The sequence below is a fragment of the Mobula birostris genome, chromosome 5, assembly GCF_030028105.1.
Source record: "Mobula birostris isolate sMobBir1 chromosome 5, sMobBir1.hap1, whole genome shotgun sequence".
Lineage (NCBI taxonomy): Eukaryota > Metazoa > Chordata > Chondrichthyes > Myliobatiformes > Myliobatidae > Mobula > Mobula birostris.
The window spans coordinates 155,622,692-155,649,723 of NC_092374.1; the positions used below are offsets into that span (position 1 = coordinate 155,622,692).

The following is a 27,032-nucleotide window of genomic DNA, read 5'->3' on the forward strand; positions in this document are numbered from 1 at the left end:
TTTGACAGACTCAGAAAAATAATGAGAAGTGAGCATTGCTCTATAACTAGCAGAACAAGAATATCCAAAAAACTTTGAGGAAGAACAAGATTTTAACTGCTTTAAAAGATGAGGCTAGACAGATGGAAATTCACTGGGGAGGCATTTGGTAAAAAGGAAATCACAGGCCAATAAAATGTGGTGGTAACTTTTTACTCTTTCTGTATCTTTATAAACTCATCACTGTACTTTTCAGGAAATAATCGTGCACCCTTCTTTTTCTCATATGACATGTTTAATGTCAGCCTTATATTTAACCTCATGGAGAACACCGTGTGTTGAAGTACTAAGTTGGATAGAAAGGTCTGTGCAGAGGACTGAATACCATTCATTCTGACTCCAGGGAAGGGAGACAAAGAAAGAAGTTGTCTCATATTCTGCTCATTTTGAAAGCTTTGTCAGAGCTGTATTTTCATCAATTTCACTTTCTAGTAGGATTCCAGCTGTGGAGGAAAAGAAAGGATTTGCAGCCAGATTGTACATATAAACAACACAAAATTTTATGTCAAGAAACTGTTTTCTGAAGAATCTTGGTGGGTCGAGCGGCATCTATGGGAGGAAAGAAATTGTTGATATTTAATGTTGAATGCCTTCAACAGCACTTCCAGAATCTGCAGTCTCTGTGTTGTGTCCACAAAATGTAATAGTTTATAGAACATATCTGGAAGATGAAGAGGCATATCATGATAAACTAACATTGAATAATAGTGGACTTATAGAATCATAGAACACCACAGTATAGAAACAGACCCTTCAGATCACCTGATCCATTGACCTGTACCCAGACTACAGCACTTCACTCACCTCCCATCCATGTACCTATCCACATTTCTCCTAAATGTCGAAATTGAACCTGCATCCAATACTTGCACCAGCAACCTGTTAAACACGCTCATCACCCTCTGAGTGAAGAAGTTGCCCCTTGTGTTTCCCTTAAACATTTCACCCTTCACCCTCAAGCCATGGTCTCTAGTTTTAATCACACCCAACCTCAGTGGGGAAAAAACTAACTATACCCCTCATAATTTTGTTTACCTCGATCGAATCTCTTCTCATTCTTCTATGTTCCAAGGGAGTAAAGTCCTAACCTAGTCAACATTTCCGTCAGGAGCTCGCGTCTTGGCAAATTTTCTCTGCAATCTTTCAGTCTTAAAGGTAGATCATATAGGCAGATGACCAAATCTTCACACAAATTTGCACGCAATGCTCCAAATCAAGCCTCAGCAACATCTTATACGGCTTCAACATAATATCCCAACTCCTGTACTCAAAACTTTGAGGTTTTGAGTACAGGGGGTCCATGGGTCCAATGTGGCAAACATATTCTTTACAATCCTATCTACTTCTGGCACTACTTCCAAGGAACTATAGATCTCTCTGTTCTACCACACTCCTCAGTGACCTGCTGCTCACTGTGTAAGATCTACCCTAGTTGAACCTACCGAATTGCAGCACCTCACTCTTATTGATATTAAATTACATCTGTCATTTTTCAGCCCATTTTTGCAGCTGGTCCAGATCCTGCTGCAAGTTTTGATAGTCTTCCTTGCCGTCCACTTGGTGTCATCTGCAAATCTGCAGACCCAGTTAACCACATTATCATATAGATGACAAACAATAATGGACCCAGCACCAATCCCTGCAGTATGTCACCAATCACAGGCCTCCAGGCAGAGAGGTAACCATCTCCTATCACTCTCTGCCATCTTCTGTGAAGCCATTGTTTAATCAAATTTCCTACCTCATCCTGAATGCCAAACAACTAAATCTTCTGGACCAACCTTGAATGCAGAATTTTGGCAAAGGCCTTACATGTAGACAACATCCACTGTCTTGCCTTCATCAACTTTCCTGATAACTTCCTCAAAAACTTTATAAGATTGGTTAGACATCACCTACTATGCATAAAGCCACGTTGACGATCCCTAACCAGCTCCTTATATATACGATCCCTCAGAATACCTCTCAATAACTTACCTCCTACTCTTGTAAGGCCCACCGGCCGGTAACTTTCTGGCTTATTCTTCGAACGTTTCTGAAAAACAACAGAACAATATTAGCTCTCCTACAATCCTCCAATACCTCACCCATGGCAAAGGACATTTTAAACATCACTACTAAGGCCCCTATAGTTTATGCACTACCCTCCCACAGGGTCTGAGGGAATACCTTATCAGGTCTTGGGGCCTGATAACATATTCCCACCATAACTTTCCTCAGGACAGAAATCACATCCTCCTCTGTAACACACACAAGTTGCTGGAGGAACTCAGCAAGCCAGGCAGCATTAATAGAAAAGAGTAAACAGTTGGTGTTTCAAGCCAAAACCCTTCATCGAGACTGGAAAGAAAGAGGAGGTCAGAGTAAGAAGGTGGGGGGAGGGGAAAAGGAAGTACTAGTTAATAGGTGATAGGTGAAGCCAGGAGAGGGGGAGAGAGTGAAGTAAAGAGCTGGAAAGTTGATAAGTGAAAGAGATAAAGAGCTGGAAAAGGGGGGCAAAAGAAAAGGGCATACAATGAAGCCAAAGTTAGTGGAAAGACAGAGGATTGGGAAGCTTTTAAAAACTTGCAGAATGAAATTAAGAAGGTCATTAGGAAGGAAAAGATGAATTATGAAAGGAAGCTGGCGACTAATATCAAAGAAGATACTAAAAGCTTTTTAAAGTATATAAAGGGTAAAAGGGAGTCAAGGGTAGACATGGGACCAATACAAAATGACACTAGAGATATTGTAATGAGAGATGCAGAGATGGCAGAGGAACTGAATGTGTATTTTGCATCAGTCTTCACAGTGGTAGACGTCTGCAGTATACTGGATATTCAAGAGTGTCAGGAAAGTGAAGTTTGTACAGTGAAAATTACAATTGAGAAGGTGCTCAGGAAGCTTAATGGTCTGAGGGTGGATAAATCTCCTGGTCCTGATGGAATACACCCTCAGATTCTGAAGGAAGTAGCTGGAGAGACTGCGGAGGCATTAATAATGATCTTTCAAGAATTGATAGATTCTGGCATTGTACCGTATGACTGGAAAATTGTAAGTGTTACTCTGCTATTTAAGAAGGGTAGGAGGCAGCAGAAAGGAAACTATAGACCTGTTAACCTGATATCAGTGGTTGGGAAGTTGTTGAAATTGATTGCTAGGGTTGAGATTACGGGAGATTACGGGGTACCTGGAGGCACATTGACAAGATAGGCCAAAGCCAAAGCCAGCATGGTTTACTGAAAGGAAAATACTGCCTGACAAACCTACTGCAATTCTTTGAGGAAATTACAAGCAGGGTAGACAAGGGAGATGTAGTAGATGTGGTGTACTTGGATTTTCAGAAGACTTTTGACAAGGTTCCGCACATGAGGCTGCTTAACAAGGTAAGAGCCCATGGAATTACAGTGAAGTTACTAGCATGGGTGTAGAATTAGTTGGTCAGCAGAAAACAGAGAGTGGGAATAAAGGGATCCTAGCCTGACTGGCTGCCAGTTACCAGTGGAGTTCCATAGGGGTTGGTGTTGGGACCGTTGCTTTTTACAATGTATGTCAATGATTTGGACTGTGGGGTTAATGGATTTGTGGCTAAATTTGCTGATGATATAAAAATAGGTGGAGGAGTGGGTAGTGTCGAGGAAACAGAGAGCCTGCAGAGAGACTTAGATAGTTTAGGGGAGTGGGCAAAGAAGTGGCAAATGAAATGGAAAGAGTATGGTCATGCACTTTGGTGGAAGAAATAAACAGGCAGACATTTTTTAGATGGGGAGAGAATTCAAAATGCAGAGATGCAAAGGGACTTGGAAGGCCTTGTGCAAGATACCCTAAAGATTAACCTCCAGGTTGAGTTGATGGTGAAGAAGGCAAATGCAATGTTGGCATTCATTTCTAGAGGTATAGAATATAAAAGCAGGGATATGATATTGAGGCTCTATAAGGCACTCGTGAGACTACACTTGGAGTATTGTGTGCAGTTTTGGGCTCCTTATTTTAGAAAGAATATACTGACATTGGAAAGGGTTCAGAGAAGATTCACGAGAATGATTCCAGGAATGAAACAGTTACCATATGAGGAACGTCTGGCAGCTCTTGGGCTATATTCCCTGGTGTTCAGGAGAATGAGGGGGGATCACATAGAAACATTTCGAATGTTAAAAGGTCTGAACAGATTGGATATGGCAAAGTTATTTCCCATGGTAGGGGATTCTAGGACAAGGGGGCACGACTTCAGGATTGAAGGACATCCATTTAGAAGAGAGATGCGGAGAAATTACTTTAGTCAGAGGGTGGTAAACCTGTGGAATTTGTTGCCATGAGTTTGCCAAGTCATTGGGTGTATTTTTGGGACAGATGGATTCTTGATTAGCCAGGGCATCAAAGAATATGGGGAGAAGGCAGGGGAGTGGGGAGTGGCTGGAAGAATTGGATCAGCCCATGATTGAATAGCGGAGCAGACTCGATGGGCTGAATGGCCTACTTCTACTCCTATATCTTATGGTCTTATGGAAATCTGGAAGGAGATGACAGAAGACCATGGAAGAAAGGAAAGGGTGATGAGCAGGTAAGGAGATAAGGTGAGACAGGGAGACAGGAATGGGAATGGCGAAAGGAGGGGCAATTACTGGAAGTTTGAGGAATTGATGTTCATGTCATCAGGTTGGAGGTCAGACAGAATATAAGGTGTTGCTCAGCCAACCTGAGTGTGGCCTCATCACAGTAGTCCAGCTCTTGGATTTCACATATGTTTTAGTTACTAAGCCTGGCGAAACCTTTTCTACTGACAGGAGGATGGGCAAAGATGGGTTGCTGGCTCCTTAAAACCAGTTGCTTTGGGCTTGTCAGCCATGGTTGACAGCTCATCTAGGAGAAGGAAATCTTTGATCTTGAACATCCAATGCCTTGCAGCTATACCCACTCATGGGGAAGGCTTCTGGAGTAAACTTTGAGGAAAGATCCAGAACTGGAGTCCCTAAAGCAGTCCTATGTTGATTTCAACACTGACTGGCAATTCCTGCAATGCTGCTGGTGCCAAACTCCATTGATCTCTGCCATTCTTTTAAATGAAGAGGAGGAGCTTGCTATATGGGCAACAGCTTGCTTTCCATATCGTACTGGCCTGACTTGCATATCACGTAGACTGCTGTGATGTAACACCTATGGTCAACCTCGACGAATGGAGGACCTCGTAATATACCTGTAGAAGCCCTTGGGATTCTCCTTCACCTTGTCTGCTAGAGCTCATATCATCTAAAAGCTTCTCTGAATTCCTTTCGAAGTGTTCTCTTGCATTTCTTATACTCAAGTACCTAATTTTCTCCATCCTGCCTATACCTGCTATGCACTTCCTCCCTTTTCTTAAGCAAGGCTTCAATATCTCTCAAAAACCAAGGTTCCCTAAACATGTTATCCTTGTCTTTTATTCTGGCAGGAACGTACAAACTTTGTACTCTCAAAATTTCACTTTTGAAGGACCTTAACTTACCAAGTACACCTTTGCCAGCAAAAAACCTGGCCCAATCCACGCTTGCCAGATCTTTTCCTAGTAAGGTAAGAAAACTGTTATCTTTCTAAAGAGGTTAGCATTTGCAGAAACATATCACAGAAAGAGACTATTTAACCTAAAGGGAATCCCATTTATTTATTGTTATATTTTACAGGATATGGGTGTTGGTTGTAAGGCCAGAAGTTACCACCCACCCCCAAACTGCCTTTGGGAAGTGCTACAAGGTTGTATTCTAGAACCACTGAAGATCTTCTGGTGAAAGTGCTTCTACAGTTATGTTAGTCCGAGAGTTCCAGTATCTCGAGTCAGTCATGTTAAACAAACAATGATATATTTACACCTCAAAGTAGTGCACAACTTGGAGGAGAATCTGCAGTTGAGAATGGTTCTGTACACTTGCTGATCTCTTATTTTATGAGGTGGCTGTGTGAATTCAAAGTAATTGTATAACATTCAACTGGCATACATCCAAAACAAAAAATTGGCAAAAATATGTCAACTGCCTGATTATCCATGATGTTTGTGTGCTAGCACTCTAAGAAAATGAATTCATACATTACAGTTTTGATACCCAAACCTAGCTGATTCTTGAATAAGGCCTTGCCTCTAGTTAACTCTCACTCAGGAATGACCATACAGAGGTGTACAGCGATAATGCTATACATGTTTTAATATAAAAGTTAGCAAAATGAAGAATAATCTAATATTTAATTTTTTACTTCATAAAGTGCAAAAATGTTTCCACTGATTACAACATTCTTGAGACAAAGTAGGCTCCTACACTAAATGACCTTAGTAAGTAATTTCAATCCATGACAGAATGTCTAACTACAGAGGAGGATAGGACTCCTGTTGGACACAAGGAAAAGCCTCACGACCTGATATATGGTTTACAAGTTGGATAAGTTGTTTGAAATCATTGAATGTTAACTAAGTGAGTTTATTAAAGGATAATAATACACTAGTTAATGCCATCCAAACGTTCTGTAACCTGAATTACTGCAAAACATATCCTTTTGGAAATCAATGAAGAGTTGATTTCTGCATGCAATATTGTGAAGAAAAGATTTAAATCATTTTCCCAACCATGATTAAACAATGGGTAGTAAACTCCAGGCCTGAATACTAGTGTGTAGTCTTTTCCCTGTTTTATGCACCTAGACAGAGGGTTTTTGCAAGGTTGTCCCAATTCTTAAATCATCATTCTACTTACATGGACCAACTGGTGTTGCCAATTACCTTTGTCATCCAAGGGTGAATTGAAATACCTGGGACAGGCTTCATACAACTGCAATACTTGTTGACAATGCTGCCCCTTTAATAACCAAACCTGAAGGAGCCTAATCTTCCTCTAAGACTGAAAGACACCTCCAGCATGCTTTCAGGTTACAAAATAAATTTGGAATAAGATAGAGACAATTTCCCAACATGTATCCTGTCACCAGCAACAACTATCTCAATTCTAATTTAATTGGCTTAGCAACAACACCAAATAACTGGGTGTTGTCAGCTTTGAAGGAAGAGTTAGTGAAAGCAAATTCCATCTTCTCTATAGAAGTCTCTGGCAGTGGTCCTTCTTTGACCTGCCAGGGGCACACTTCAACAAAAGAGGAAAGTAACCTTTTTTAGCCAATTTGCCCTTTCCCCCTGGGCACATTAGGTATATATTGTAAACCAACACTGAATGGAGACCATGAGTGAAAAAGGTAAAAATGAGCCCAATTGGAATCCATTCCCTTAGCTGAGAATCCAATGTACTACCGTTATATTTATTGGGTCTCCCGAATCATTTATTCCTGGAGTATTTTGACAAAGTTGACAGGATAAAGTAGTCATGATGGAATAGTATACGTCAGATCTATGACTGTGTTGGTTTTGACAGTCCGATGTACCTTCAAACTACATTTGAGATGGTATTGCTGTCATTATTTGAAGCATTTTGACATGCCCCTGAACTAGACTGCGGTAGAAATGAATGAAGGATGCAATAAGTTCCCAGTAAACAGAATGGCATAAGCAAAGGTGACACTTTTTTTTAAACTATCACTCCATAACAAGCTTCTATCCAAAGTCTATCTGAGAATACTGGATACGGGTATTGAAATGTATCTCTGATAAACTCTTACATATACAGTTGAATTTTAAATCTAACAAAAAGTAATATTTTCTGTATCCTTATTGAAAAATCGTTCTGATATTCTGTTTGCTGATACGAGTTTTATACAGAATACCCAATAAATAAGATTTCTTCTTTAAATATAAGTTTCACTGGAAAATTACTACATCAGCAAAAGTAATATCAATGAGACGACTGACAACGTGAGCGGACATTTCTTTGGACCTTTTAGAACCACGTGTCATTTGCAAATCTGATTGCTCTGAAGAGTAGTGTTTATTTAGTGCTCCCATTCTATTATCTAATATTTAGGATTTTCTAAGAAAATTTGTTTGACTGAGAATTCCATACTACTACATTGAGGTTTTCTATGTTTCTAAATCCAGTTGTATATCAATAACAATTACTACGGACAATATTGGTAAACTTAAATACTGCCAATTATTTAACACCCATAATTTGGATACTGGAGTGATTACTACTTAATTTCAAATCAATAACACAACTTTTTTGAATCATGTTTATATAGATGAAACATGACTGCCAGTTTCTTTCTAGCAGAGGGCTGCCTTGATATAGTTGACGAGGTGTGAAACAAATATTACAAACTAAAAGGGAGAGGCTTTCTGTCTTAATAGCATCTTATCATGTATTGAGTAGTGAAATGATGTACTAAAACAATGTGGTTAAATATTTTGCCCTAAGAATTTGGAAATCTCACTTCAGATGGAATTCTTTTATGGTACTGTCTAAGTTGCAGTTTAAATTCTCTCTCTGTATCTTGCGATGTTAAAGATGGTTCAAATATGTTTCAAAACAGGAAATCTTTTTAACTATCTCTCAACATTTGAAGAAAGAAAATTAAGATTACATTTTGAATAATTGTTTTAAATCAGAATCTTTATTAGAGAATACACAAGTCCCTTTAAAAAGACTAACCAAATTAAGAAGAATACATAATGTTAAAAGTGGAGTAAATTTAAGTCAAAGTCAATGGAAATGAAATTTCAAAAGTAATATTCAATGCACATTTAGGGCATGCAACATAAAACAAAAAATAACCCCAGTCCAAACATTCTATTTGCAATTATGACAATAATACACAGCTAATGATATTTTGTATTTAATGTGGAGGGAAGTGAAAAGTGTCAGATCAAATGCAAAAATAATATGCATTAGAGGGACAAGAGCTTCATTAAATAGTTGCATCATATTTCAAGAATATTTCACCATAGAACATAAATTGGGGAATACAATAGGGAGATAAATGTATAATTTAAGCACATTACTTTTTGGTCCATTTTCGATCACAAGACATACTGTTCTGGAAGTCTGCATGGAGCTTAGCTGGAGCTGAATTGGAGATCAGAGGCAGAAGGTTCAAAATGAATGTGTGACAGGGACTCGCAACTGAGGAAAGATGGAATCAGTTCTCTCACCTTGGTTATCTTGGTAACATTTTCACAATAGAACTATAGACTTTGCAGTACAAAACTTCTTATCTAAATGCAACCTAAGGTCTGCTAATGGGAATATTCCATAGATGAGATATCAAACCAGAATTCAGTATTTCTGTTTGTTGGTGTATATTAAGATCCCATAGCTAGAAAAGGAATGGAGAGTTCAAGTAATATCTAGGTCAGTATTCATTTTTCAATTAATGATGAAATATGTCACTTTGAAATGTTATTGCTTTTATTCTGGATTCTCTTTAGTTCAAAAATGTATTTATCCATATAAAATCAGGGATCACTCTTTACAGTAATCAAATATATGTGAAACACCTAGAGGCATCTTGAATGTTATAGCATGGTGCTAGATAAATGTAACATTACACCATAAACATTTTCTGGACAGATGTACTACGTATGTATGTTAAAGAACTTTGTATTTAATTTCCAATTTTAGAGAAGATTACACTTAAGCAATGATTATCGTGCATGAGATAATCAAGCAGTTATGAAGTTACGTTAAATGGAGAATTATACTTGGGCTATTTGGGCTTAGAATAAACCTGAGTTGAAATCAATGGATGGATAATGAATACACAATGATTAGGTGAAAAATTATGTGGGGTAAAAGAGTCAAAGGACAGGTAAACGGAGGCAAGAAGATAATCGTTTCATAAGCAAAGACAACTGGGATAAAGGAAATGGTGTGAATATTGATCAATAATAATAGCAAATGGACTGAAATGTAGGAAAGTGAACAGAATAAAAGGTACTGAAAGATGCTTCTGTTTTGAGAGCATTGTATGCACAGTGGCATAGGAAATAGGTTGGACTCTCTTTGTAAATTAGGTAAATTATCTATTGAATCATCAGGTAAACACTTCTGACTGATTTTTTTTATTGAAAGATGAATTATAATGTTTCAACAGAGGTGTAGAAACTGAAATCAAGAAATTAACTCGGCAGAAAAAAAAAGCAATGAACTATAGAAGTTTCTGGCTTTCTCACAGAAAATTAAGTTTAAAGAAATAAAGTTTTTCAACTTTCTTGAATGCTTCCATTGGAAAAACTCATCCTGTCACCAATATAAAGCAGGGAAAGTCCAAATGTCAAAGTCGAGTTAATTGTTATATGCACAAATATACATGTCTGCACAGGTGCAATGTGAAATTTGCTTGCAGCTGCATCACATGCATGTAAACACAATAGTCATAAGAAAAAAACATAAATCAACAATAAAGGACTCAATTAGTATAATTTAGGATAATTTTACTTAGGCTTTCATTACTATTGTCTTCTAGTTAGAAATGCAAATTAACATTTCTTTCAAATTATATCTTTGTGTTCACAATGGTAAAATTTTTAAATCACGTAATGAACAAAGCTGAGAACTAGATAATGAATCAACAAAATTCATGATTCACCAATACGTATAACAATAAAACTAATCAACTTGGGTAACACCCTCTTCATGCTGTTTGGCAGAGCCAATCTCATTGGCAGTGTTTCCAGAAATTTTACCCTAATTCTTTCTGTCTTACACTTGCAAAGTGGTGCCCAATTATTTTTTGAACAAAAGAGGTGGAATAATATTGAGTTCTTTAGATGAAATGTGCAGTAGAATGCAATGTGCTGCTCTATTCCCAAGATGCTCAACAAACTGACAGACTAAGATAACCAATGCAATTTTGCTCAGATGATTAAAGGGAAGAACCTCAATTAGGTTCACTATGATTTCTTCAGGACTCAATTCTAATCCTTTTAATTCAGGATTCCAGCCACTAAGTCGCTTCCAACGCTTTTACATTTTGATTCTCAAGAGTTATTGTTTTTAAAATCACTGCTAAGACTAGATCACATTTTCTTCATATAGAAAGGTAGCTGGCTTTTATTGTGGTCAGATCCAAAAGAAAATAAATTCTGGAAAAAATAATGCACCACACATTTTTTTTTATCAAAGGAAGTTCAAATTATTGTTGTCCAATGCAATATATGCGCAGGAAGAATTCAGCTGCTGTCGTGTTTGCTCTAGTGCATTTAAAATTAGCTTGTACTGTTTGAACATTGTGTGTGTAAAGAGAACAGAAAGATTATCTGGCAAAAGCTGGACATGGTGTAAATTTATATTTGATTCAGGATGGATTTCAAGTACTGCCTAAGCTGGACACCAAGAAAAGATTCCATCCCATTAAATGCTTTCCAACATAACCTGTGCTGGTTTTTAACTAATTTAGTAGAGAAGAGCATGTTGCAGAGTATATCTTTGATAAGAAATGTGAAGCATACCCACAATTCCCCATGATGAAAACTCCCTCAGAGACTGATTAGATCTTGTCTGTCATAAAACATAGGGATAATCACATTGGTTCAACTTGTTCATGTTTTGCTGTTTTACCAAGAAGGAGTGGGTTGTCTTTAGAACTATAATTGGCACTAGATTTGTAGAAAACTATATCAATGGATACTTAGACAGATTTAATATATGCCTTTCGTTGTTGTATTGTCAAATTAAATTTAGTAAATCTACTTGAGCAACATTAATACTGAACAATCTGTCAACACAAGAGAGATATAATTAGCATTGAATATGCCAAATATATTCAACTTGTTATGTATATCTTCATTACAGGAACATTTCTTATTGCAACATCAAATATACAGAGAAATCAATAAATCTTGCTGGATGCTTTCCACTTAACAGGGCTCAGAGTAAGAACCTTGAATGAATGTGCACACTTAATTTTTAAAAAATGGAAAAGAAGAAATTCTGTTTAGCATAGCTCAGCACTAATTCATTAACAATTCATAAATTTGTCTTTTCTCAGTGGGGCTGTGTCATTAGACACAGCCCTGAAGACATTATGTAAGTTGACATTCACACACCTACAAAACTAAAATAATGGAGTCATGATGTAAGGCAAAAGTGTTCTGTTTATATTTTGTCACAGAGTTGATGGTGACTGTGATAAAGAGAAGAAGTGACCAAGGAAGAAAGGTGGAAAGAAAGAAAGAAAAAGAAAAGGGAATCAGAAAATACATCAATAGAAAAAAGCAGAAATGAAACACAGAACAGAAAAACAAACTGATAAAAAGGACAAAAAAGTATTAAAATAGAAATAAAGAGAATGAAAAAGATGCAAGGAAAAAATCGAAGAAAGAAGAATGGAAAAAGAAGAACTGGAACTAGAAAACAGGATGTGAGATAAAAAGTGCTGGAGGAAAAGGAAGGGACGAAGATGGAACTTGTATTTATGAGGCACCCAAAAAATGAAATGAGAAGTGAGAGAGAGAGAGAGAGAGAGAGAGAGAGAGAGAGAGAGAGAGAGAGAGAGAGAAGGAATATGGAAACAATGAAGGGAAGAAATTGAAAGAAAATAGAAAAATAAAGAACAAAACACAAGCAAAAGAGCAGGAAGTGTGGAAGATAAAAAGAATGAGGAACTTGTATTTACATGATATTGTCAGGATGCACTTCACAATCCAAAAATTGCATATTGTCACTGTTGAGTATGTGATGCATCAACCAATTTCTGTGATAAACCATATTTGATTATTTGTTTTCTTTCAACTTGTTATGCTGTATGGAATTAATTTAATATAGATTAACACTGGGCAAACACATTCCACCAACATTGATAAATTATGTTCAACTGTGTTCAATTGTTCTCACCCTATAAACAATACAGGAGAATTCCTGAACCCAGCTAAATTGGTTGGGAGAACTATGCCAAGCCAAAGTCCCTTTCATTCAGTCTGTCAGTTGGCTCAGTTTCACGCTGATTGATATCTTATCAGAACATTACCACCGAGTAACTAGCGATGACAAGTCAGAAACAGCTGACAGCCAGTACTGTAACTTTTTAAAAGATTTATAAATAAGAAGTGACTGGAAATTGTATAAAATATGTTATTACTAGTCCTGGAGAGAGATAGTCAGGATTATATCAAAGAAATGAAGGACAGTGACAGGCTGCATTCCTCAGCTGAGAACCAACATGTCTAAATTACTCTGTTAATATTGAACTCTGATGGTGTAATACAGAATATGTAGCTCGGTTGTTAGAATAATAAGCACTGAGGCAAATAATGGAAATAAATTGACTATAATGCCCTTGTTATTATGAATCAGAGCTGAATTCCAGGCATAAAGTGAATGAAACTGGACAAATACCTGAGTGGAATTGGAACCATTTCAGCTTGGCTTATCACTGGCAAATCATGATTTTGGGCTCATAATAGTATGCTATAATTGTATCACATAAGCAGCTTGAGAAAAGAATAGATAGGTAAAATAGAAATAGGAAATGTGTCCAACAGACCTGACATGTTGAGCAGATTGCAGAAGTAGGTGAAAATTTGGAGTTAAATGTGTTCCCCTACGGAACTGCCATCAGGCCATAATTTTCTTTTTGATTAATTAAAGTAATATAAAATACAATCAATAACTTTCAGCTGGTTTGTGCCAGCTGGGTTATATTAGTTACTTCATATTTGGATCCACTGTTCATTTAATAATTATCTGGTGGGAAAATGGAGTGCAATAAAGCAGTCCTCTACTGCAAGTGTAATAACAGCTTTTATGTCTCACTAGTAGATGTAGGAAATTTTAAAGGCTGCCATATTTAACTTGCCCAAAGCAATTGCACCAGCCACCCAATGTGGGCATTGGCAGATCAATTGTTTCATTTCAGGAGCTGCTAGCAAGCTGCCAAGTAGCCATTGATTTCAAGGGATGCCAACCATACATTTCCTATCTTGTACCAGACTCTTTATTAGGGAGGAATGGTAGGGACTAAGACCTTGCAAGAAGATGTGATCCCAAAGGGTTGGGGAAGAGCAGTTAATGAACAAAGTTTATTGTGTAGACCAGAAAAAGCACTCCAGGACCCATGAAAGTGGAAATGAAGGAAGGAATTTATTATCCTCTGAGGTCCATTAATTAATGGTGGTCTAAAATGTGTGGATAAAAGACAAAATGCAGGGAATACTCGGCAAGTCAGGCAGTGTCTCTGGAAAGAAAACCTTACTTAACAATTCAGCCTGAAGATTCTTTATCAGAACTGGGTAAGAATAAGTGTTATAATTAAAATGGTCATCATGTGTAGCTGAAACTCGATCTAATAGTCTAGATATTCACTGCGAATATATAGTCCATTTGCACTTGATAACTGCTTTCAAGCTTCTATGTTTCAGAGGCTTTTAAGTAATTATGCAACCTCCTTCCACAGATGCACAATGTGTGGAAATTGAACCAGATGGTTTTGGGGACTTCAATATCCCTTCCCCTGACTGCATTCACAGTAGCTGCTTAAAGTCCCTTCAGGGGGTAAGCTTGTCTTTGAAATGCTTCTTTCTTGTTGCATCATTTTCCATCAAATAGCTCAACGTTTGACCTCAATGAATGATGATGAAGTAGCAAGAAAGAACCTACTTCATTGCATTTCCTTCATTCCTTTTTCATGGTAGTTTAATAGTTTTGTACTATTAGACTGGGTTTTGGCTTCAGATTATCACAGCACAGCACTGCACAGCAGAAGAACATTGCTCATCTTTTTTGCCTTTGTCAGTGTTTAAAATCAATCAGCTTCTAATGAGAATTATGGAGTTAAAGTGAGTTATCACACAGAAATGGGCCATCACCCAGCATCTCTATTCTGAACATCAAACACGTATTAATCCTACATTAATCCAATCTTTTATTCTCCCTACAGTTTCAAGAACTCAGATTACACCACTCACCTAAATGCTAATGACAATTGACTGTGGCCAATTAACCTACCAACCCACAGGTCTTTTGAAAGTAGGAGAAACAGGGGCATCCAGACGAATCCTATGCAGTTACAAAATAAGGTACAAACTACAGCCAGACAGGATCCAAGGGCAACATTGAAACCATGTCTATGTCACTCTGAAACAGCAGCTCTACAAGTTGCACTGTGTTTCCATGTTGATTGACTGTACAAGTGTACAATACAACCTATTAGGAGCAGCTTTAGATCCCTCAATCCCTTGTGCTTGCTCTGCCATTCAATTATCAATTGGCTGATCTGACTCTGTTAATTTTGAGCCCTGCGCTTTGAAAAGCACAGAGATTGTGGACGAGGTGCTGTTTCTTGAGTTTTTCTTCAGCATCATTAGGAAAGTGTTGGAGGTTAAAGGAAGAAGGGTGAGTGTGGGAGTAGGGTAGAGAACTAAATAAAAGATAACTGGAAGTTCAGGGTCACCATTGTGGATGAAATGGAAATGTTCTGCAGAGTGAACACCAGGTCTGTATCTGTTTCCCTAAGTGTATAAAGAAGTGGTTGCCACTCTGTACAAAGAACATGATTGCATTGGAGAGAGTGGAGAGAAAATTTACCAGGATAGTCCTTGGAGTGGAATATTTCAGTTATCTTATGAGAGACTGGATAGACTAGATCTGTTTTCCTTGGAACTGAGGAGCTTGAGAGTGGGTCTGAATAAGAAATACAAAATTACACAGAGGATAGACTAGATGGTAGGCATTGTTTCACCACTTCAGAGATGCCTAAAACTAGAAAGCATGGGTTTAAGGCAAGTAAACCGTTTGGAGAGGATCTAAAGAATTCTTTTCACCCGGAGATGGCTGCAATCTAGAACAAGCTGCCTTAAATTAGATGATGGAGGCAGGTATTCTGACAACTTTTAAAAATTATTTTGGTATGCATTTGAATCTTCACAGTACAGTAGACCAGCGGTCCCCAACAACCGGGCCGCGGACCGGTACCGGGCTGCAAAGCATGTGCTACCGGTCCACAAGGAAACGATATGATTTGGCGATATGAGTCAGCTGCACCCTTCCTCATTCCCTGTCACGGTCACTGTTGAGCTTGAACGCACGCGAGGTCATTACCCACGTGTCATCCATGTCAGCGCAGGAGGAGATCAACTCCTCGAGCTTGCAAATGACGACGGGCTGAAAAGTATGTTTGTCATAATATCTCTGCCGGCATTCTGGATCAAAGTCAAGGCTGAATATCCTGAGATGACCACGAAAGCACTGAAAACGTTGCTTCCATTTCCAACGTATCTCTGCAATGAATGCAACGAAAACTAAATTGCAGAATAGACTGGACATAAGGAACCCCGTTCGAGTATCTCTGTCTCCCATCACCCTTTGATAGGACAGCCTTGTTGCAGGAAAACAAGCCCAGGGCTCCCACTGATTCAGCGATATTGGTATGTTGCAATGATTTTATATGTTCATACGGGGAAAATATGGGCTGTGTGTTTAATATCCAAACGCTACTTAAAATGTTACAATGCTATTGACTTACTTATATAACCATAGAACAATTACAGCACGGAAACAGGCCATCTCTGCCCTTCTAGTCCGTGCCGAATGCTACTCTCACCTAGTGCCACTGACCTGCACTCAGCCCATAGCTCTCCATTCCTTTCCTGTCCATATAGCTATCCAATTTTTCGTTAAATGATAATATCGAACCTGCCTCTACCACTTCTAATGGAAGTTCATTCAACACTTACTTCAAGCTCCCCTGTCCTCCCTTGATAATTGACTTATCACTATATTCATGCGAGGAAAATATGCGTTGTGTGTTTAATATTAAATTCGTTAGATAAACCCTTTTAGAAATGAAATTGAGTGTATTAGCAATTTATCACCTATAATCCGGTGGTGATTAACACCCCCTCCCGACAGAATTGCCAAAAACGATTTGTAGAGAAAATTCAGCACGTTACATGTACGCGCATGCGCATTGGTGCATGCTCATTGCCTTATGGTTATTGTAGTCTTTCTCGGGGTAAACTTAACTGCTACTCTTGTCTGTCGGCAACCCCCCCCCCACCGGCCAGTCCCCAGTCCGCAAGAATATTGTCAATATTAAACCGGTCCGCAGTGCAAAAAGGGTTGGGGACCCCTGCAGTAGACTATGAACTAAGTGCTGAAAAATAAGATTAGTGTAGATAGATATTTTAATAGTCAGCATGGTTGTGTTGAGAAGAGTGCCTTTTCTGTGCTGTAATATTAGATGTCTTGACACAGTCACATTGCAAGGCACTAAACACAGTAGAATTGCTACTTCACCTAGAAGGATTATTTAGGTCCCTGGAACGAGGAAGGGATGAGATGAAAAGGTAGGTTTTGATCTCCTGTCAAAAGCGTGGGGAAATGATGTGACAAGAAGACGGGTTGATGCAGCTGGAATTATGAAGAAGGGAGTTGCAGAATCTTTTCGGAGTACAGAAGGGAGAATAGAAGGGAAATGTTACTGGTGATGTAATCTTGTTGAAAGTGTGTAAAACTATAAGTGATAATCTGTTCACACCAAAGACCCCACTTTACTTTGGCAATTTCTTAAAAGGTTTCCTTAACCTGATGAATATTCACAAACACTTTTTTGTGATACTTGTAGATTTTTGCTTACCTAAATAATTTTTGAAGTGTTTTGGACTTTTTATCATTCTGCAGAAGATGTCAACAGCATAACAGCATTGGTAGGTTGAACTGGAATAATTTGACATGAATCATTGGTCATGTTTCTCTCTCCACAGATGTTGCCTGAGCATTTCTTACATTTTCTGTTTTTCTTTAGGATAACCTTTCGTTATTCTATGACCAAGTGGACCTGACCAGATGCTGGAGGTTCAGGGGGATATTAGACTGTTGGTAAATGTAATACCATTGTTGGTAAATGGAGAAAGAAAACAATGAACATTTACATTATATGGAGCCTGTAACAACCTCTGGATATCATGTAAAGATCTGCAGCCAATTAAATGACTGAAACTGCCAGTTTTTAGACAGAATTCCCACAAATGGTAATGTGTGAATATCCCCTGCTCTTGTTTAAGAAAATTGATTTTCTTCCCCAAAACTGACTATGATTTTGACTATTTCAGGCATTACTCCAGAAACCCAGCCACAACATTACATCAAGACACAACTTTGTGTTTTTGATATGTTTTATGCATTAGATGCTCTTTACGTGATTTTCCTTGTTTTCAAGCATTGCTGAGATTAGTCTAATTCTGCACACATGTTTGGAATACTTCTGTGAGAACAGTATTTCTTGAAACCTTGAGCTGGGTCCCGGCTGTTCAGTTGAGTTCCTAACTGGCCCTGAGTCCTTTCTATCTACCGTCCCTGCAGAATAGCAGCTACCTCCCTTTCACTCTACTCTTCTGATCATCCCAATTTTCAGATGCCTAATCAATTATTTTTCTCTGACTCCCTGGTTAAGAACATAGAACAGAGAAGTTTGAACAAAGAACATACAGTAGGGCAGCGCAGTCCGGCCCTTCAGACCACTATGTTGGGCTGACCAAAATAAAGTTATTCCACAAAAGATCAACTCATCCTGTCTACACATTCTATAACCCTCCATTTGTCTGACATTTATGTGCCTATCTAAGAGTTGTTTAAATGCTCCTATTGTACCTGACCTGACTACCACCCCAGCAGTGTGGTCCAGGCACCTACCATTCTTGGCGTCAAAAAAATAAGCACTACATCTGACATCTCCCCAAAAGAGGTCTACCTAGTAGGGATAGATATATTAGCAACATTTAAAAGCATCCTTGGTAGGCACATGGATGAATGAAAAATTGAGGGCTACAGGGAGGGAAGTGTTAGAATGATCTTGGGGTAAGTTAAACACTGTGGGTCAAAGAGCCTGTACAATGCTGTACAGTTCTAAATTCCATTTTATACAGTATATTCCAACACCAGGATAGTCAGTCTAGGGCTTAATGCTGACTACATGAGAAAAGTGGAGAAGATCAAGAGTTCTAATATAGGTGACGTCCAGGTCAAAAGACCAGAGTAATAATTCATATTAATTATTACTGGATAGTGTGAATGGGAGCTCAAGCATATAAGATCAAAGTAAATTTATTATCAAAGTACACACTGTACATGTCACCATATACAACCCTGAGGTTTGTTTCCTTGTGAGCATGCTCAGTAAATCTAAGAAAAACAATGGAATTAATGAAATAAAAAACACTCTCAACAGGGTGGAAAACAGCCAATGTGCAAAAGACAACAAACTGTACATGTATAAAGGGAAAACAATAATAATCATAAATAAGCAATAAATACCAAGAACATGAGAAGTAGAATTCTTGAAAGTGAGATGATAGGTTGTGGAAACAGTTCAGTGATGGGGTGAGTGTAGTTATCCCTTCTGGTTTAAGAGCCTGATGGTTGAACGGTAACAATTCTTCTTGAATCTGGTGGTGTGGGTCCTGAGGCTCCTGTACCGTCTTCCTGATGGCATCAGTGAGAAGAGAGCATGTACTGGGTAGTGGGGATCCCTGATGATGGATGCTGCTTTCCTGCAACAGTGCTCTGTGTAGATATGCTCAATGGTGGGAAGGCTTTACCTGTGGTAGACTGGACTGTATCTGTTACGTTTTGTAGGATTTTACATTCAAGGCCATTGGTGTATCCATACCAGGTTGTGATGTAACCGGTCAACATACTTCTCTGCCAGATATGTATAGAAGTTTGTCAAAGTTTTAGATGTCATGTCAAATCTTTGCAAACTTCCTGGAAGGTAGAGGCACTGCTGTGCTCTAGATCAGGGGTCATAGCTATATTATAAAATATAAAAGTCAATTAAAACTAAGAGTCACTGAAGTTTATTCTCTCAGCAGATAGTGACTTCCTGGAATTCTCTGTCCCTGAGGTTGGTGGCGGTTAGATCATTAGATATATTTAAGATGCAGATCACTATATATCGAGAAATTGTGTGTTATGGGGAACTGGTGCTGAAGAGGAGCTGAAGCAGTATAGATCAGATACGAAGATGTTGAGCGGTAGACAGGCTCGATGAGCCTGCTAGCTTACCCCTGCTCCTATTATCTTGTGTCCTTGATGACAGGGGAAGACTTGATGGGCTGAAAGGCCTGTTTCTATGTTGTGTGCATATTTGAATCTATGACTCTCTTGCAAAAAGAAGAAGAGAGGATGTAGAACAACCAAGGCTTGTGGAAATCTTGGGTTGTGAAGACATACTGTTATAAGAACATAAGGGCATACAGTCCTTCAGTCCACAATGTTCCACCTAGCGTTTAACCTTCTCTAAGATCAATCTAAACCTTCCCTCCCACATACACCCTCATTTTACTTTTACCCATATTTCTAAGAGCCTCTCAAACGTCCTTAAAGTATCTGTTTTCAGCACTATCATAGCAAGACGTACCATTCACTCAGCACTCTCTGTGTAAAAACCTTAGCTCTAACATCCCTCTATAATCTCCTCCAATCATTTTATAATAAAGTCCATTTCTACCCTGGGAACAAGATACTACCTGTTCACTCTAACAATGCATTTTATCATCTTATGCACCTCTATCAAATCACCTCTCATTCTCCTTTGCACCAAAGAGAGAAACCCTAGCTCTCTCAGCCTATCCTCAATATACAAAAAAAAATTGGGATGCAAAGGGACCTGGGAGTCCTTGTGCAGGATTCCCTAAAGGTTAACTTGCAGGTTGAGTATGTGATGAGGAAGGCAAATGCAATGTTAGCATTCACCTCAAGAGGACTAGAATATAAAATCAAGGATGTAATGTTGAAACTTTATAAAGCATTGGTGGGTCCTCACTTGGAGCATTGTGAGCAGGTTTGGGCCCCTTATCTTAGAAAGGGTGTGCCTATCAAGTGGTGAAAGACCTTGATAGAGTGGATGTAGAGAGGATTTTCCCTGTGGTGGAAGAGACTAAGACCGGAGGACACAGCCTCAGAACAGAGGAGAATCCTTTTAGAATGGAAAAGAGAAGGAATTTCAGCCAGAGAGTGATGAATCTGTGGAATTCTTTGCAACAGGCAGCTGTGGAGCCCAAGCCTTTATATATATTTAAGGCACATAGATTATTGATTGGTCAGGGCATGAAGGAATCTGGGAAGAAGGCAGAAATTGGGGCTGAGAGGAAAATAGATCACCTATGTTGAAATAGTGGAGCAGACTCGAAGGGACAAATGTCCTAATTCTACTCCTATATCTTATGGTCAAATCCAGTCAGAATCCTTGTAAATCTCCTCTGCACCCTCTCTAAAGCCTCCTATAAAGAGGCGACCAGATCTGAACACAGATTTTAGCAGTCAGACCTACCATCGTACACGTATGGTGAGGTACAGGTAAAGTGATTATTAATTTAATTTTGCACAGTTTAAAGCTGTCTCAGAGATCAGTGACTGAACTCATTCAGTAGTTTTGTGGTAGTTAACTGCTGTATAGTGAAGTTAACTACTTTGAATGTGTCATTGAATCTTAAAGTCATACTGCAGGGAAAGGACCCCAATGGCCCAATGCATCTGCGACAACCATCAAGCACTCATCTACACTAAATGCACTTTATTCTCCACCCTCTACGTTGTTGTGCGAACAAAGACTCTGGACAGAAGTATTGGTAGATATGAAGTAGTCTCTTTATTCAACAAAATGAGACACAGCAGGTATCATATTAAGATGCCTTTGTTGAATAGGTCTGCTCTACCTAATATTACATGACATTTTATGTGCTAAAGATCAAAGGACAATTCTATATTTACAATGCATCCATAATGCCTCCTTTAAGCTACACACAAACATCCCATCTTCCACTTCACACCCACACCACAGAGGCTTAAATACATTTTAACCATTTAAACAATTCACAGCTTTTATGAAACCATTGTTCAGAGCTGTATTTTAAATTTAATCTACAGTCCATATTCAGATCTGAAGATTGGTGGCTGAAGTTATTCGCTATATGTGCTAACCCCCAAAATGCCCTCAATTCACTCCCACCTTTGCTCCTACCCTAGATTCACTTACACACCTGGTGTAACTTACAGCAGCCAACTAACCTAACTAATCTGCACATCATTGGGATGTGGGTGGAAATCAGAGCACCCAGAGAAAACCTGACATGGTCTCAGGGACAGACATGCAATTTTGTGGCCCAAAGATCTATTGGAAGGATTAAGATAATATATCAGGGGTAGTTGAACCTATCTAAAATATGCATGTCATGGGGAAGGAAACTACATGATGGTTTCAAACACTTGAATTAATACAAATGCACACCCCTGCCATTCAAGCTGACAGTTACAATCTTTGACTCCAGCACTCTGCTGTGTGAGACATAGCTTCAAACCCTGTACTTTAATGGATACATTCTTTAAAGAGACTGAATCTGTTCATTGATGTTGAAAGCTAAGTATTGAATCAAATAAAACAAAATGGAATAAAATAAGATGATGAAATGCAACAGAGCAAACGAAAGATCTGAATTTGAAAAAGCTGTATTAGCTGACATTCTAGATGTACAACTAGTTAGTACTGCATTTGTTACATTATTCTCCAGGAAAATTATTTTGCACTACTTTTCTCTGGAGCAGCTTGTAAATATATAATAATATAGTGGATTCTGGTTAATTGGGCCACTGGTTAATTGGGGCTGCAGTTTATTTGGGATATCTCTTAAAAAACAAAAACTAAATTGAGAAATAGCTAGGATTCTCTTTGTTTATTTGGGACACTCTGTTCTTAATTAGGGCAAGAGATTGTTGCCAGTTTGTAATTAGTGTCAGTCATGTGCACTTGCAAGGCCATTAGATACTACACTGTGCTTAGAGTGATCAGTTTGTAAATAGCGTCAGTTGCTGTGTTTGCCTTCAGAGAGCAGCAAAATTGTCACTGGTAGTTGTCAAGAAATAAGCAAGAAGACAATTTGGAACTGTTTTGCTCACACATAAAACGCTGGAGGAACTCAGCAGGCCAGGCAGCACCTACAGAAAAAAATCAACAGTCAACGTTTCGGGCCAAGAGCTTTCTTCAATCCTGAAGAGGGGTCTTGACCCAAAATGTCGATTGCTTATTCCTTTCCATAGATAATGCCTGGCCTGCTGAGCTGCACCAGCATTTTGTGTGTGTTGCTCTGTATTTCCAGCATCTGCAGATTTTCTCTTGATTCTGGTTTGTTCATGGTGGTTTCAAGCATTCAGACTTGTGAATGAGAATGAAATCATTTCACTGCTTCAATAAATTAGGGATTACAAATCATTTGAATGTATCGACAATCATATTGAATTTTACAATGGAAATGAAGATTTGAAGGATGCAATCATCTAAGGCATTGTGTGAAGGCAGCCCATTATCTGCACTAGGTGCCTGCACTGTTTTTATTCATTTACAGTCAACAATAAGGACATAGCAGATGAACTCCTCTGTTGATAACTATTAGGAAATAATACGCAGTTTTATAGTACTGTAGAGGCATTGCTTGTGTTCTAATTTGTTCTGTATTTCACTTAAATGCATAAATTGTTACTCAGTTAGTGGGTCAGTTTGTCTCTTATGCTCTTTAACTATTTCCATGAAATTTCATCTAATTGGGGCAACTGCTTAGTTGGGCCAACATGTGTTGGTTCTCCTGTCCCAGTTAACTGTATTCTACTTATTGCAAGTCATATTTTGCTACAGTTCAAAGGAATTAGCCTGCCTATTAGACGGCTTTATTCTTACTTTTGACCTACAGCTTATTTTACATTTTTGTAATATTTTGTTCAAGATTTGGAAAGACATCTGAGTATTTCCAACACTTCTTATTTCATTTCAGGTCTCTATCATCTACAATATTTTAGTTTATAGAATGGTGGAAGTCACTGAGGTTTCAACCTACGGTACGCTTAGCTTTACTTACACATTTATTTACTTGTAGTGAAAACTAAGAAACTTCTCAGCTACAAGAATAAGAATTTGGTAAGGGCCTGCATTTGTCATGCTTTCCGAAAGGTCATTAACTTTAACTCAGACGTTGCCTGATTCTTAATCTTTCCTAATTTTATTTCAGGTCTCCATCATCTTCAATGTTTTGCTTTTCAGAATTGAGGAGGTCAGTAAGAGCATGGTATAGAAATTTTTTATTGGTGGGGAAAGCACATGAAACACACAGAATGTAGCGGGCTAGTGGGTGCTTTGCGTGTGGACATTTTATTATAAAACTACTCAAAATCGACACGCCCACTTTGTCCCTAATCGGTAGCATCATCACCCTGCCCCCACACACTAACTTCAAAGTCTCAATCCTACTTAAAAATATGCTGTGCTGAGGATATTCAGTGGTTGCTTTATTAGGCATCTTCTGTACCTAATAAAGTGTCACTGAGTGTACGTTTGTACTTCTCTGCTGCAACAGCACATGCAGTTCAAGGTATGATGTGTTGTACATTCTGAGATGCTTTTGTACACAGCACTGTTGTGACACGTGGTTAATTGAGTTACTGTCATCTTCCTCTCAGCTTGAACGAGTCCGGTGATTCACCTCTGACCCCTCTCCATAACAGGGCATTTTCTCCCACTGAACTGCACTCACCGGATGTTTCTTGTTTATCACACCATTTTCTGGAAACTCTAGAGATTGTTATGTGTTTAAGACCCAGGAGATCAATAGTTTCTGAGATATTCAAACCCACCCATCGGGCACCAACTATTCTTCCACAGTTAAAGTCACTTAGATCACCTTTCTTCCCCATTCTGATGTTTCAACAACTAAACCTGTTGACTATGTCTTCATTCTTTTATGCATTGACTTGCTGCCTCATGATTAGTTGATTAGATATTAGATATAAGCAGGTGTACAGCTGTACCTAATAAAGTTGCCACTGACTGTAGATTATACCAATGCAGGTTTTGAGGTGTGGAATCTAAAAACAAGAGAAATTTAAGAGCAAGGCATTCACTCCCTTGTGACTTTTCTCTTATTCAATAGGAATGTGATTGGTATTTTACCTCTGTTCCACTTTCCTGCACAATCTCCCAGAATTCCTTCAATATCTATGAATTTATCCATCTCTGACCAGATTCAGTGACTGAGCCTCCTCTTAGGTAGTGACTCCAAAGATTCACCACTCTTGGGGTTGAAGAAATTTCTTCACATCTCTGTTCTAAATGGCCAATCCTTTATTTCTAAGAATATGACTTCTGACAAGAGAAACATCACCTCTGTGTCTATCCTGTCAAGTTCCATAAGAACCTGAGGTGTTTCAATGAAAACTGGACAAGGATGGGGGGGGCGGGGTGAGTGTGCTGCAGGAAGCAATATGTTTTTTGTTTAAACTTAAAGGGCACCTGCCTGGAGCAAGTTGGCTGGAACCTGCTTACGATGCTCTTCTTGAGATTTTGAAAGAGCAAACCTCACATTAGTTCTAAAGGCCTCAGCCTGCATGGCTGAACAGACTTTGCAGAAGAAGGTCAAAATGCCAAATCACAAACTTCAAAATCAACATTTTAACTCCTGGATGATAATAACTGATGGACTGTCCAAAGAAATTCAATTGCAAAACAAGTTATTGCTTCACATGACAGGTTTTCAAGACCTTAATTGCCAGGCACTCAATAACTTTATATCACGTGATACAGTATATCAGTTGTATGACAGTTTCAGTAAAATAAATTTAAATAATGAAACACGTAAAATTCTACCAATTGGCCCAACAATGATCTCTGTGCTAAATAGGTAACCTACTTCATGTTAGGAGTTAAACATTCCTGAGAATTATCAGGTAGGCTGGATAATCTTATATAGGCCAATGTGAGATTCTGAGTTTGGCACCGTTTACCAGCTGTAGGTTACCACACACTACAGCAGTCTCTGAGTCCCTATTACTCCTCCACCCTGTCATCCCAGTTTAAGCTCAGTTAAGTATTCCTGTGTAAAGCAATGGGTTTGGGGAATTATGCTGTGCTCAATTATCAGTTTCAGGCTGAAATACAGAATGATTCAGATCCAGATTCAAATTCGGATTCTGTCCCGATTGAATGTGTTCAGGTTGTTGAAGTACCTGCGAGTTCACAGGATTCTGAACCTTATGTTGAGGCTCAGTTGAAGTCTGAGGTGGCTGACTTGGTTGGAAAGGAATGCAGTTTTTGTGTGTCAGATGATCTTGCTTCAGTGAGTAAGGAGTTAACCTTGGTGCCAGTGGAATGTGAGGATTCTCAGTCATTTGTAGTAGACTGTGTTTTAAAAGCTGGTGAGGTCAATGTTGCTGGAAGTAATGGGAAAAGTGCTGTTCCTGGACTTTTGGATAAAGTGCTGGAAAAGGTTGGATTGGTTGCACGACTTTTGACCCTGCTTGTAGGACAATGGCCTGCTGAGGCAGGATGCGCTAGTTTGTTGGATTTTGTTTGGACATTTGGAAGTAAGCACCTGCAAGATCATGCTGTTATTCAGAGTTGAGTAGCGAGGGGGGGGAGATGTAGATGTACTTATCACATATAAGTTGAAGCATACAGTGAAATGCGTCATTTGCATTATCAACCAGCACACCTAGGGGTCTCTTCTGGTTGCTCTAGCTCCTTCACAAATCCCAAAGACCAGAGCTTTGATAGGTTAATTGGTCTCTGTATGTTGACCCTCATGCACAGGTGAGTGGTAGAATCTGGGGGCTGGGGAGTTGACAACTAAGTAGGTAGAATAACATGGGATTAATGAACCATTAGTTTAAATGAGTGGTTGATTCTTGGTGCAGACTCAATGGGCTGAAGAATCAATAGCTGTGTTTTATAATTCTATGATTTATGAAACTAAGAACATTATCTGCTGCATTAAGATATATCTGATCATAATCTTTGGATGCATGTATAAATGCTCAAACAAGGAGACAGTATTTGGTGAAAACCAAGCCTGAATGGGACACAGAGCTTCTTGTTAATAAGAGATTCAGCACCGAAATCGGCGTAACAGTGTGAACATGGGGTCTCTCCCACTAATTCAACAATAAGAATGGAGTGTGTCAGGAAAAAGTGAGTTTTGGTTATTGGACACAATTGAAAAACATCTCTGAACCTGAGAACATAATTGCTTGCAACACACACAAAATGCTGGAGGAACTCGGCAGGCCAGGCAACATCTATGGAAAAGAGTACAGTCGACGTTTTGGGCCAAAACCGTTCAGCAAGACTGGAAAAAT

The 27,032-nt window shown here is 38.7% G+C and overlaps 1 long non-coding RNA gene across 1 annotated transcript in view; it reads right to left on the reverse strand.

The window, feature by feature from the left end:
- Positions 1-407: 407 nt before the first annotated feature.
- The window catches only part of LOC140197351 (uncharacterized), a 61,239-nt gene continuing 34,614 nt past the window's right edge, over positions 408-27,032 (reverse strand). The window contains exons 2-3 of the long non-coding RNA XR_011885924.1: positions 2,017-2,074; positions 408-482 (exon numbers count right to left, since the gene is read on the reverse strand). This is a non-coding gene — a long non-coding RNA (uncharacterized lncRNA). The remainder of the gene's footprint in view (positions 483-2,016; positions 2,075-27,032) is intronic.